Raw genomic sequence first — 12,697 nt, 5'->3', positions numbered from 1 at the left:
CTAAACGCTTTCAGATGAAAAAGTTCCTGACGTAGGCAGGCTTGAGCAAACGCCAATTAGGCTGCATTCATGGCTTTCCATCCGCCTGAGAACAACACTCTGAGAGTTCAAGTCCCTTTATTTTCTGTCAGGCTTTTTTAGAGGCAAATTCCCACACGCAGAGAGTGTGTTGGGGTTTTCTGTTGACCCCATGTGAAATAAAGAATATGTGGACTATCAGGGTTGGAATGATAAAAGGATAAATACTCTATGGTCCTTGTTTTTCCACAAACAAGCCAAGTCATGAATATGATTTGAGTTGTTTATCAGTCTTGAGAAAGTACATCTTGTGTCTTTTGAATATTTTTAATTAAGTCAACTCTATAAACTGTGGTAGATAATAGAGGAAGGAAGCATGCTAAGAGCCTTGGACAGACTATTTGTGTTTGTTCTGACTCATATGCATGATGGTTTCAGCCTAACAATATATGCAAATTATCAGGTTTTGTATGGAAATTTTGTGTATCTTCTGCCACTTTGGTGATTAGTGTTGACAGGATAATTAATAATAATTGGGATCATCACGCAGGTTGCTCTCACTTCAAAACAAAAACAGTCTGTTCCAAAACAACACAGGGAGTGTGGAAGGCAGCAGCTAGGATCGCTGCCAGAGGGAACAATAGTCACTTTGTGTTTCTGGTTTAGCTTAGCGAGCCTCACGGTTTTCCTATGATCACCTCCTTCTCCTCCCTGACTGTGGGCATTCCTGGCATACTGCAAGTCTGACGGGTCGGACACTGGGATGACACAAGAGTTTAATATGATATATTTCATATTAACATTGAATCAAGGGGTGCTTGAGATGCCTATTCCAGCGATAGCCAACATCACACTTGCAGCTTTAAGTCTCTGCTGCACAGAACAGACTGAAATTACCCTGCCTGTCCATCTGGTAGATGGAACTAAGGCTTAAAGCTCAGAGAAGATACCTTATAGACATGGTGAACTAGAAAAATACAAGTTTCCAAGTTCTAATCATTTGCCCCCATGTTCAGTTATTTTTTGGTATATGCCAATTAAGTCAATCAGTTGGCAAAAATTTAGTTTTTTATATTTCCAAAGAATGGTGGTTGAAGTTTAATCTATTTCTGTCAACCTCAACCTCCATCTCCTGGTCTAGTAGCCCCCTTTTCACAGCATATTTGCTAAACCACACCCACTTTTAAGCAATCCAAACACATCTGACGGATTTGATTCAAATCCGTCTCACAACCCACACTGTGTGTTTTGCCCAATAATAAAAAAGATAGAAGATATCTTTATCTTCGGTACCCACAAAACAAAACCCCACTGACTGCCATTTTACTGTGACTATAATTTGAATTTTGTGAAAGTGAGTCGTAACCGTGCTACAGCCGGCTGTAAACAGACAAGCAGACTGTTACATTGAGGAGAAATGAAATATGTTGCCTGAAGTTTTCTGAAAGTTTTTGTTTTGTCTGGTGGTGTATCAGGCGTGTCATCGGCCTGTCCCGCAGCCTGAGGCCTGCATTTACTACAGGAGGTGGTCTAGGCAGCAGAAACACAGGTGCAGTTCGAACCCAAAATACTGCAAAATGCTGCCAAATCTACATTAACGCAACCTCAAATGTGCCGTCTCACCCACTGTGGCACAATGGGGTTTGAGTTAAACCATGAAATTACCAAACAGGCAAAAGCATGAAAACAGCTGCTGTTTTTATAGGACTTGAGTTTGGAGAAGCTAGTATTACGCTCACTTTTGTGTCTCATTCTGGTCGTTGTCAAGGAGGAAGCTCATCCTATCTGAGGAGGAAAACATGAGAGCACCGATATCACACATGCACAGTATTTACAATGGCAGTATCAGTCTGATACTGTATATCTGTCTGCTAATGATGACATGACACACATACACGCACACACACACACACACACACACACTATGCAGCCTCTGTCTCGCTCACAGCTGTTATATAATTGATGTGTTCCTCTCAGGATGACACTGACACTGCACTCATTCCTCAGCACTGCTAACTGGATGTTTGGAAAACAGTCCTGCCCATATAAGGACAGGGGCAGCTGCCAAAAAAGGAGCTGTCCATTTTTCCCATGGAGGTCGCTCAGCTGACACAGCATTCCAGCAGAGAGGATGACTCTGCTGTTAGCTTTACATTATTACAGAGGAGTACAGTCATGTGCTGCATTTAGCAGGACAAGGACAGAGGGGGACTGTTTTTAGCAATGTGGCCATGTCTTAATCTAACTCACCTCCATTACTTATGACCTTAGAGCCCAAGCACAGCTTCACAGAGTCACTAGTCGGTAGTTACAGTATAATGGTCTCCAGCCTATAGCTCTGAAAGCTTTATCTTTACACAATTTGTATTCACTTTATTTATTATATGCACTATTATTATTATTTATTTATTTCCATCTTTCCTTTAGGGTGTCAGCAAGTAAACCAGTTTACATCAAGCATAAAGACACATAATTACACAGTAGGCCACAAGATTTGTCGTGTTATTAAAACATATGGTCATTATGTCACAGATCCTACGAGCCACTCCTTTATCTCCCTCAGTTGTGAATCATCTAAAAGATTCATTCTTCTAATTAGAAACATTTAAAACCAGTCTATTTTTCAGGGTAGTCACGGTTAAAACGAGACCTGCTGAATATGGACTGCTCTGCTCATTTTCTTAAAAAAAAAAAAAACAACTTTTACAGGACACAGGATGAATATTGGGGTATAGTTAATAGATTTTTGTTTGTGTACTAAACATTAGTCAGAGTGTGGGGATGATGCATCAATCACCAAATAGAGGTGGGTCTGAAACAGGTTTGAGGACTGCTCAGTTGCCTGGCTGGATGTTGTGGGCTTTACTGTACCTCTGCCAGCAGCTGACCCTTTATTGACTTGTATTGTGTTGTAAGTATCTGAAGTCTTTTGTGTTTTGTTTTAAACGCAGTTAAAAGAGCTAAAACCCTGAAAATACCAACAGTGTTCACTCAGTCAGACACATTTATGCTATAGTTTTCTATATTGACCGAAAGAGTTCAACTGACTTGCGTTTTTCTCCCATTTGCATAGCATTCCTGTCTGTCATGTATTAATGATGCATTAACCATCATTTCAAAACAGTTTCTGCTCAACTGAATCATAATTCAAGCAGAAGTCATATAAAGAAACACTGAATGTTAAAAAAATAAAAATAATGTCATTGAATATCATTGGGATTTACTTTTCTTTGTGGTGTGATATATTAAATCTCACTTTCCCAAACTGTCCACGTGGAAGCTGGAGTGATTTTCAATCGTTTTTTTTAACAGAGTAGTTAAAACTCTGGACCCTGCAGCCTCACTACAGTTTACTATTTTCTCCTACTGCAATGACTCAGTCCATAAACCACTCCAGAGCCAATTTTCGTGTAACACAAACTCCAATATATTTACTGTTTGAGGTTTACCTGCCAAGTTGGACATGCAGTATAGATACAGTCCTTACAATATGCCCAAACTCAGCAGGAATCACACTAAAGATGCCAATAATGTAAACATTCAGTAGAGATGAATTTTATGATGAATACTAATTGTGTTTATTCCCATGAACCAGTCTTCTTCTCTGGAAACAACCCATAAAATGTGCCTTATTTGGCAGCCTGCTCTCAGGTTACTGGTTTTCTGTTGACTGTAAGTGCCAAAGTGCGACCGAAATAAAGTTTAACAGAGATGAGAAAACACGTGGTTGCAGGTAAACCCCACACGGCCTTTCATCACCATGTGACTGTTTCTGTTTCAGCGGTGTTCACATTCCCCACAGCTGATTCAGACACAAACATTGATACTCGAACACTCATTTCCACACTGGCACGCAGCATGATCCATATTTTCCCCTGTGAGATAGACACCAGGCAAACAATGCTACCTCAGGCGTGTCACCGGCTTAACTCTGGGGAAATGATTACACTGATGGCTGCCTGGAACTCTCCTTTTACTGTTTGATTCATATAAACAACAGCATCAAGATCTTCCCATTCATATGGTTAAATGGTTTAAGAGACACATTCGACATGCAGCCAAATCCAAAATAAATCTATGGAAACCTGACTTTCAGGTCCAGGTAACTGCTTTAGTGATTTTATTTTTCTTGTTATATTCAGCAAGTTGGCCTGAGATCAGAGCAGAAATATGAATGAATTCAGTGTTTGCTTTCCTGGAATCCATATTAATACTTTTCTGGGAAGAGGCACTTTATCAGTCATAGTCACGTCACATCCAAATGAATTAAAGGAGTCACTTAGGACTCAGGTCTCTGGATTCACTTGACTCAATTTAAAACAATGACAGCGTCCCAGAGTGCAGGGCTCTCAGCTTCAGACACGTCCAGTCTCTGAGGTATAAAGCTGTTTCGTTTTCTGCCTCACCGGGGATCATAAGTCTTCACCTCGTCCACTTCTCATGACCCTCCTCCACTTATTCTTTAAACTGTTCAATTCCTTCTTTTTCCTTGTGTGTTATGGCTCCTATTCATCACATATCTGCACTATTTCCCTCTGCATTCATCATCGATTCATCGGTCCAGTCCAGCATCAACAGATATTCTGTTTATTATCACATATCAGCCACTCCTGAACTGAGAAGCTGAAACAAGAGAATGTTTGGCATTTTTTGCTTGACAAATTACTTACACAAGTAATGGATTATCATTTCATTCAATTAAGTTTTCTGTCAGTCAACTAATTGACTGATCGACTCATCGTTTCAGCTCTACAGAACATTGCTCCACAGCACCCCTGGTGGTTAAAATCTCTACACACTGGTCACCTTCAACCTTACCTGATAAGCTGCTAAAGGACTTGTCAAATAATACAACTGAGCACCACACATGTTATTATTTCAGAATAATAACATGTGTGGAGAAATAATATTCTTCCCCTGGATATTGCTATATCTATGGTGCTGTATATTTCAGGATTTATAGTTGTAATTCAGTGTTGTCGTTTATTGCTGCTTTGCCTCTGCAGTCCCCTTCTACTGCAGTTAGTGACTCACCATGGTTCCTAGGAATGCACTTTGACAAACAAAAGAGAAGAAGCATCACATTACATGGAAGTAGTAGTCTCTGTGTAAGTTTGGGTCATTTCAGGTGTGTTGAAGCTACTGTGAGAAGAAAGTGGAGCTGCGTCTCTGTCATGTGTATGATTTTTGACGTGGTAAGTCTGGATATGTCAGTCTGAGGTGTGGACATCAAGACCTAATGTTGATGTCACCATTATATTTTAGATACAGTGACTGAAAAAAGGTAAATATACCTCATTTAGAAATATTTTAACATGACATCATATCATCTTGATTTACCATCAGGGAAAGAAAAATACACCGGAAATCAAAATCAGTGCAGGAGTACCTCAATTTTTTTCTTATCAGTTTGAATTAAGAGTGAATTTTTCATTTACAAGCAGTAGCTGAAAACAGAATGAGAAACACTGCACTGTCTGATCCTCATTTACAGTCTCCCTGTGGCTATCACTAGCCTCATCTAAGGCCGCCCGGAGGTCCATCTACTGCAGGTAAATTCCAGGAACCAGGAGTCTATATGAGCTCCATATTGGTTTTTACTAGCAGTAAAGCCTTTAACAGTCCTCCCAGAGAGAGCACTGCTGCAGCAGATCCTCCAGTCTGTTTACATCAGAGAATTAAATGGTGGACGCACAGCATGGCTTTGATGATGCTGTCGTGGATTTCACTGAGGCTGAGGAGTTCGTAGGTGTGTGCGTGTTGGGAGCAACTCAGACATGTGGTAGCGTGTGTCGCATTACACTGACTGCCAGGCAAACGTATAATACATGCCTGTGAGATGAAATTATGTTCATGGGGTAATGTCATCTTCAGTATGTGGCCTACTTTTGCATGTTGCTGCCGAGGTTTACAAGAAAGAACAGTTCAAATAAAACGTATTGAGAAGGTGGTTTTGGATCGCCATGGGCATTAGTTACACCATGTGAAAAACAGCCGGGGTATTTTATTTGACAAATACCATGAAAAACTATCAAATGTGACAAATTTAATGCCAGCCTGATGACTTGATGGCAACTTTTGAGAACGTTTTATTGAGGTTTCTGAAGCCAAGCTGGACTTCTATGAATAGTTTCATACTTTCATACCTCACATCACCAGTTTCACAACTCCGTGGAGAAGTGCACCTCACCCCTGCTAAGTGATCCATCATCTCATTTACAAATCAAAGTATTTTTGGTCATAAAGGGACACTCTATGCAGTTTAAGCTTGCCCACTTAGCCCCACCCAGCCCCACTCTGACAGTCTTTTTCCTTTCCACCAGGGCAGGGTCACCTACAGTGCCTCCCGTGTTCTCTGCCCTTTGAAGCTCTATTTTGATGGGGAATGGTGTTTTCCGTGTGTTAAACATTTCAAAGCCAGGGTGGCGAAGGCGATCAAAGCGAAATCTGTGGGCACATGACTCCCACTGCCTCCAATCTCTCTCCTCAGCCTCGTAAACCTGAGAGGAAGATGTTTTGGTCAGACTCTTAAGACCTTTCTTCCTCCTTCTTTTTCAGTGGCTGCAGCCTGATCCAATGTTGATGAGACAACGGTGATGACACCTACTCGCCCCACTGCCGTCTTTTGATAGTAAAGTCAGAGCTTTCCTGAGGAATCTGCCCGGGCAGGGCTGTCTATCCCCGTCTTTGAACATGCAGCAGGTTCCCATTAGGAAGACTTGAGGGGAAACAAGTGAGTGGGAGGGGGGAACCCTTAACTTTATGAGGCCCGCTCCTCATCCTATTGTTTTAAGGTGAAGACAAAGAGTAGCAGGGTATTATTTAGGAGATGCAGAGACAAAACAGATGCATGGAAATCCACAAGCTTAAAGATGATTGAACCCTGACATGTGGGGGGGGGGGGGGGTTTACCACTCAAGAGAGATACAGGGAGGATCTCGGCAGATTGGCTATTACAGTTGAGGGGGACGTCACGAGTGCAGACTTCCCAAATTCTCCACGGAGATATGCATTAGAACCACCAAAGTTCCTGCATTTATCTCCATAGAAACATCCAGATATCTCTTTTTATCTAGAGATATGTGAAAGATGTATTTGTTTAATTGTTTGGCTGCCATTTGTATTTTGAAACAATACTGGATTGTAACATATTGGATTTGCACTCGTTCAGCCTCAAGAGAACCTCTCTGTACAGCTGTGTACTATTTCAGAGGATCTTGGAATTTTACTGCAATTTTCCAATTACAACTCAGTCCACAGCCTTTAGGCAAGCTAAACATCAACATTTTTGTACCGCTTCCGAAATGCATTCACTCTTAAAAGCCCCATCAACTGCCTCTCAAACGTGTTCAGCTTTCACGTGTGACCTTTGACCTTGCAAATGAGATAAAAATGGGAGAGAGTTTGCTCTCCTCCACTGCTGGAAAGTGCATCCTCTATCAACAAAATCCCTCAAGGACGAGCAGAAAATGTTCTCCCAAAAAGACAGAGCCTTCGGGACGATTGAAGTCTCCTCGCACAAAAACACTTCTGAGTGTGAGAGTGAAAACAACTGGTGAAGGAAGGCTTAGTTTTGTCAGCCTGGCTGCATATGATAAAGGTTATCCACCCCTCCGCAATAATTACCATCAATAAGAAATTGATGAATAGACTCCAGATGTTGAATTAAACATTCCCAGCCTTCCCTTTGCGTTCGATTCATATGCAGGATTTACCTTCTTGCAGCCTCTGATTGTCATCCCCATTCACTGTCTCCTCCCCACAGGGACCACGGTGCTCCTGCTTAGAAATAACCCAAGATCAGATGATGATCAATTAGACCAATAACAAGTGGAGTCTGACAGACTAGATGACTAGATGTTGTGGTGACATCAACACACTTTTACTGCCTGTACATGTCTGTGTTGTAGAAAACGAGGGTGGAAAATACATCTTTGTAGGCTGCTTGTGTAACACATTAGTTACTGTCATGGCTTCTCATTTACTCTGTTATTATTTATGACAGTGTTGTCCTTTAGATAATTATTCGCTGAACAACAGGAGTCCTGGGATTTCATTGTTCAACACCAGCTCACTGTCACTTGTACTTTCTGAAGATGTCATACAGAATGCACTGTTACATTTTCTGACCCTGATTAAACCAAGTTTGCTGAAAACTGAAACAGTCATGTTCTTTTGACTTTCAGCTGGATCTCATGAAGTCCAAATCAGTTCAATCGGTGGTTCCCAACGTGTGGGTCGGACTGTCCACACGATTATTTGTAATCTATGCTTTTATTATTTGGAAATACTGGAAAATTTTGCCTGGAAAAACTATTCAAATCAAACAATCTGAGATTGAAATAACATATTTTGGTTGAACTGCTACCAACTCAAAATCTGCAACCTGTGACAAGTATTTGCAGACACTGAGTACTGACAACCAGTCTCTTTCTCCCAAATTGAATCCTACATATTTTAGCGTTGGAAGAAACTGGAATCAGTATTTTTTACTTTAATGTAACATCAGGTCTGTTGCTATTTAATTTTCTGTCAATCAACTTATTGATCAAACAACTAATCATTCCGCTCTAGAGTAGACAATGCTGCCTTTTAAAGGGTCACAAAAAGTTTTCCTAAAAATAAGTTGGGAACCACTGATGTAAGTAGTGAAATTTAATTCATTCAAATTTAATTCATTCATTCATTCATTTCAGTGAGCACTTGATCTGTCTACTTTACTGACTCATTCACCGACAGGGTACCAACACAGACATCATATGCACCTTTAAATTACTCTAAGTCTGAAATGTGGCTTGTTTGTATTTAGCATCCTGTCGATAAGGACAGAACGATCGTTGTGAAATGTGAAAACCTGCTTTGCGATCTTGACTGGAAATAGATGTTTACTTAAAACAGTTGCTGAGGGTTAGCAAAATACTTTCCATGAGCAGCAAAGAGAGGGTCCTGTAGATTCTGACCAGGAACGATACTGCATTTGTGAGAGTGGATTTAACCTCCCAACATTAGGCCTGTGGAGGACAGAGATGACAGTGTGTGAATGAGGTTACTGCTGAAAAACATCTTACAGACATCTCTCTCTGGAGTCTTAGATCCTATTGAATAATAAGGCATTTATATATGTACCAGGGTACATTAATTAACTCTAAATCAACCCTCATCTGACCCTGAGGGAGATGCATAAATTGTCCTTTTGTATTGAGGGATAATCCACGCAGAGAGCCATGCAGTTAATGAAAAGTAATGCATCATATGGAGGCCAAGAGCAGGTTAGTCTCTACGGAGTACATTATTTCACAGAGTGGATTATCCCACATATACAAGGACCACCTGCCAGCTAACAAGTATACAGCATAATACTTGATGTACCCCATATTATTTCTTCATGTTTTGGGGCAATACATTTTTTTGTAATAAAATGTCATCAACTTTGGAATAAACATTTCTTTCTTTCTCGGCTGCTGCTTTCCTCCAGGGAATGTCGTCTGGCATGGCCATCCCTGCACACAGGGCACTCTCAGTCCCGACTGTTAGTCATCTGTGGTTCCCCAGTGGGGGAACGAGCTACTGAATACAACCAGAGCAGGGACATCCCTCTCTATTTTCAAGAATCTTTTGAAAACTCTAAAACCTTTCCTAAAACCTAACATGTCTAACTAGTACTTACTATGCACTTTTGGCACACTTCCTTACACAGTTTCCTGGCCTTATTAAATAGATGTGGGACTTAACACTTACACCAAGGTTTCCCACTGCACTGAAGCTTTACTGATGTCCTTCACCCGTAAGTCGCTCTGGACAAAAGCGTTTGCCAAATGAGTAAATGTAAATGTAAGAGGAGAAATGAGTAGCCTTCCAACTATGTGTATTAATTTACAACAGTTTTCTGAAAAAAAAAGAATATTCTCCAGCAAATCAGAATTAATCAAAATCCACGCTGAGCGAGACGAACACCAAAGTCTTCCCTGTGCCTTAAGGGGATGTGGATTCCATGCAAATGTTACGGAATGCAGTATATATACGGTTTTACCTCTTTATTACAGTCAGTCTTTGGCTAATCCCAATCATCTGCCAACATTCAACATACTGTGAACCAGCATCAGGGAGCTACCACTGACACATGGATGATTCTACCAGCTTAGCAGACCAACAGACTTTTTCTTTTCCCTTGAGCCTCCTCCTTGAACTCCTTTGAGATACTATGACCTGGACAAATGAGAATATTCACAGGCTTTTCCCTTGAGCCAAGTGTCTACAGGCCGCTACACTGGCACTCTCTGCAATACAGTCAGCCAATCATAGAGTTGATTTATTTAATAAGAGCCCTTTTTGACCAAACAGTCTCGGGAGCAATGAACTCACAAGTGCTGAGCTCAGGAACTAAAAGTCCCTTTTGTGATTTCCTGTTTGCGTTTCCACCACATGACAAGATCTGTGACGATTAGGCAAATTAAGTCTGATAAAGGATCTTAAGAAAAAAGAGTGTCTGAGATGCAGTTTTCACAGGAAGTACACAGAGTTATTCTTTTCTTTGTATTTGCTGTTTGCATGTCGCTTATGTTTGATTGAATTTATTGCGCCAATGCAAAAGAGACATGCAGGGGTGGAAAAGGAGAACATATGTCTTTAAAGTAAACAGTCTTCTGAGGGTTTTATGGTTTGCATTGACACAGCCAACAATCAAAGAAATCAAAAATGAAAGTACTGTCCTCAGAGGACTTTTGGCACCAGGAACTATGACTGAGGAGATAAATTTGGTCCTTTGTTTGTCCAGTCAGTATGTAGGTAACGGTTCATTTCCTGAAACAGTTTCTTGTCCCCCGAAAAAAGTTCTTCTGTGGTAATTAGCTGTAAATGTTTGTACAACAAGCCTAAGGGAAGGTAGAAAAAGCGCCTCTCCTCACGTGGGCAAATGGAGGAGTATTGGTTTTGTTTTTTTCCCACAGCTGCATCATTCTGTCAAAAAGAGGGAAAGAAATGGTGAGCGATAAAGGAGAGCTGGAAGTCGACATGTGACAAAAATCAGACAGGAGCCAAAAAGAAAATGATAGACAGAGAGAGGGTAGGGAGAGTCAAGAAACGACTATTTTTTATTTCATAAGAGAGCTGTCAGTGGGGCCTGTAGTTGAGTCCTGCCTCAGCCAACCAAAGTATGTTTGACTTTACACAAACTGTCTCTACAGCTAATAAATCAATCATGCTCCTTCATGCTCTTGTTATGATACACCGGTGCCGTTTTCCCCTCCAGGTACAGTGAGTGTGCAGCTTTTCTGTTACAGCTCACCAAACTAAACACAACCTCCCTGTATTCAGGTTTACTTGGCTTCACACCATCGATTCAGCGCCCACATCCAGCAGCAGTTCCTGCGTGCTCTGCCAGCAGCCGACAGCCAAAGACATGCATGCGTACGTACTGTAGGTCCAGATCTCTGGCTCGGGCCTGAAACCCCCTTTGTGTCAAGTCTACCTTCTCCAAATTTCAAACACAACCCCCCCACCCCAGAACCGGATCAGAACTTCTCTGTGGAGTCCTAAAGGTAGAGTCTAGCCTGCAATGTTAAATTTGTGAGGTCTTCCTGGGTGTCAGATCAGTGCTGGGAAAGCAGCAGAAGAAATTGAATTTCCATATGGATATGTGAGGTTTCATCTGCTTCCTGTGACTGGCTGCACAGAAGTTCTCATTCACTTCTTTTTGGGCTCCTCCTGAGGTTGAGCTGTGGTAAACAAGTCTCCCAACACAAACGGATCCTTTCAACAAGACATATTACTCCTCACCCGTCTCCTCCCATAATCATCCCCTGATACGTTAAACACATTGGCTCTCTTCTGAAATCAGTCTTCTTGAATTATTATTGGCTGAGATACGGCTGACTCTCCTTTATATTTAGAGACTTCAGTTGTCTGCTATATTTTCATTTCACTCATCCTTCCTCTCTTCATTTCCTGCCTCCCACAAAGGTCTTTTTTTTTTCAAGGCCCGCTATCATTTTTTTGGCTACTCTTTCACATTTATTTCTTGCCACTGTTAAGGCAGAAGCGAGCTGACAGATAAGTGATGTGGTCTGTGTCCACAGCCGGGGCATGCTGAAGCTATTGACTTGACTTGAGTATTTTTCCTGTCAGGAAAATCAATGAGCGATGCACCCATTTGATCCTGTGGCTTGAAAAAGTCACATGTTGTGGCACGTTTACCAAGTGATTCTGGTTGATATGCAAAATTAAAACAAAAACCCACAAGTACGTGAATAAATGTTTCATGGCAGAGAATAAGTTTCATCACTGTAAAGAAAATAATTTCTCATGAATATAAATCATAGGCAACATTTTGGTCCAAGCATTACTGCATCATTAGCACTCTAACCACAGTGGTTATAAATGAGTCATTGAAAGCAGCTACAATCTAAGGCCTGGCTACGATGTACCTCACACATTATTCAATAGTTTTTACCCAAATTTGCTACCACTGCATTCTGGAAAAACATGCAGTCTAAACCAAAGCATGTAGGGCGATGCAAGGTGCAGGACAGAGTAAAATTCACTATAATACTGAATATAGTTTTCATCATGCATGAGCCAGCTGATGGTAAAGAATAAGTCAGCCAATATTCTGCATTTTTCAAGCCAACGAGTCCCAAACAAAAAAAAATGCATCTTTCCATCTTCTCTGCACTGTTTGTAG

General features: G+C 41.1%; 1 protein-coding gene across 4 annotated transcripts in view; it reads left to right on the top strand.

The window, feature by feature from the left end:
- Positions 1-12,697, top strand: part of aven (apoptosis, caspase activation inhibitor) — a 216,855-nt gene that overhangs the window by 114,008 nt on the left and 90,150 nt on the right. For 2 of the 4 annotated variants that reach the window (XM_071467799.1, XM_071467797.1), the window contains one exon: positions 6,577-6,751. The exons of the other annotated variants lie outside the window; for them this stretch is intronic. The gene's annotated coding sequence lies outside the window, so the exon portion shown is untranslated. The remainder of the gene's footprint in view (positions 1-6,576; positions 6,752-12,697) is intronic. 4 annotated transcript variants of the gene reach the window in all.

The sequence above is a fragment of the Trachinotus anak genome, unplaced genomic scaffold, assembly GCF_046630095.1.
Source record: "Trachinotus anak isolate AG129_WGS33_773 ecotype Australia unplaced genomic scaffold, CSIRO_AGI_Tana_v1 ptg000031l, whole genome shotgun sequence".
Lineage (NCBI taxonomy): Eukaryota > Metazoa > Chordata > Actinopteri > Carangiformes > Carangidae > Trachinotus > Trachinotus anak.
Note: the sequence above shows the minus strand (reverse complement) of the source record. Positions and strands in the feature narration are given on the sequence as shown.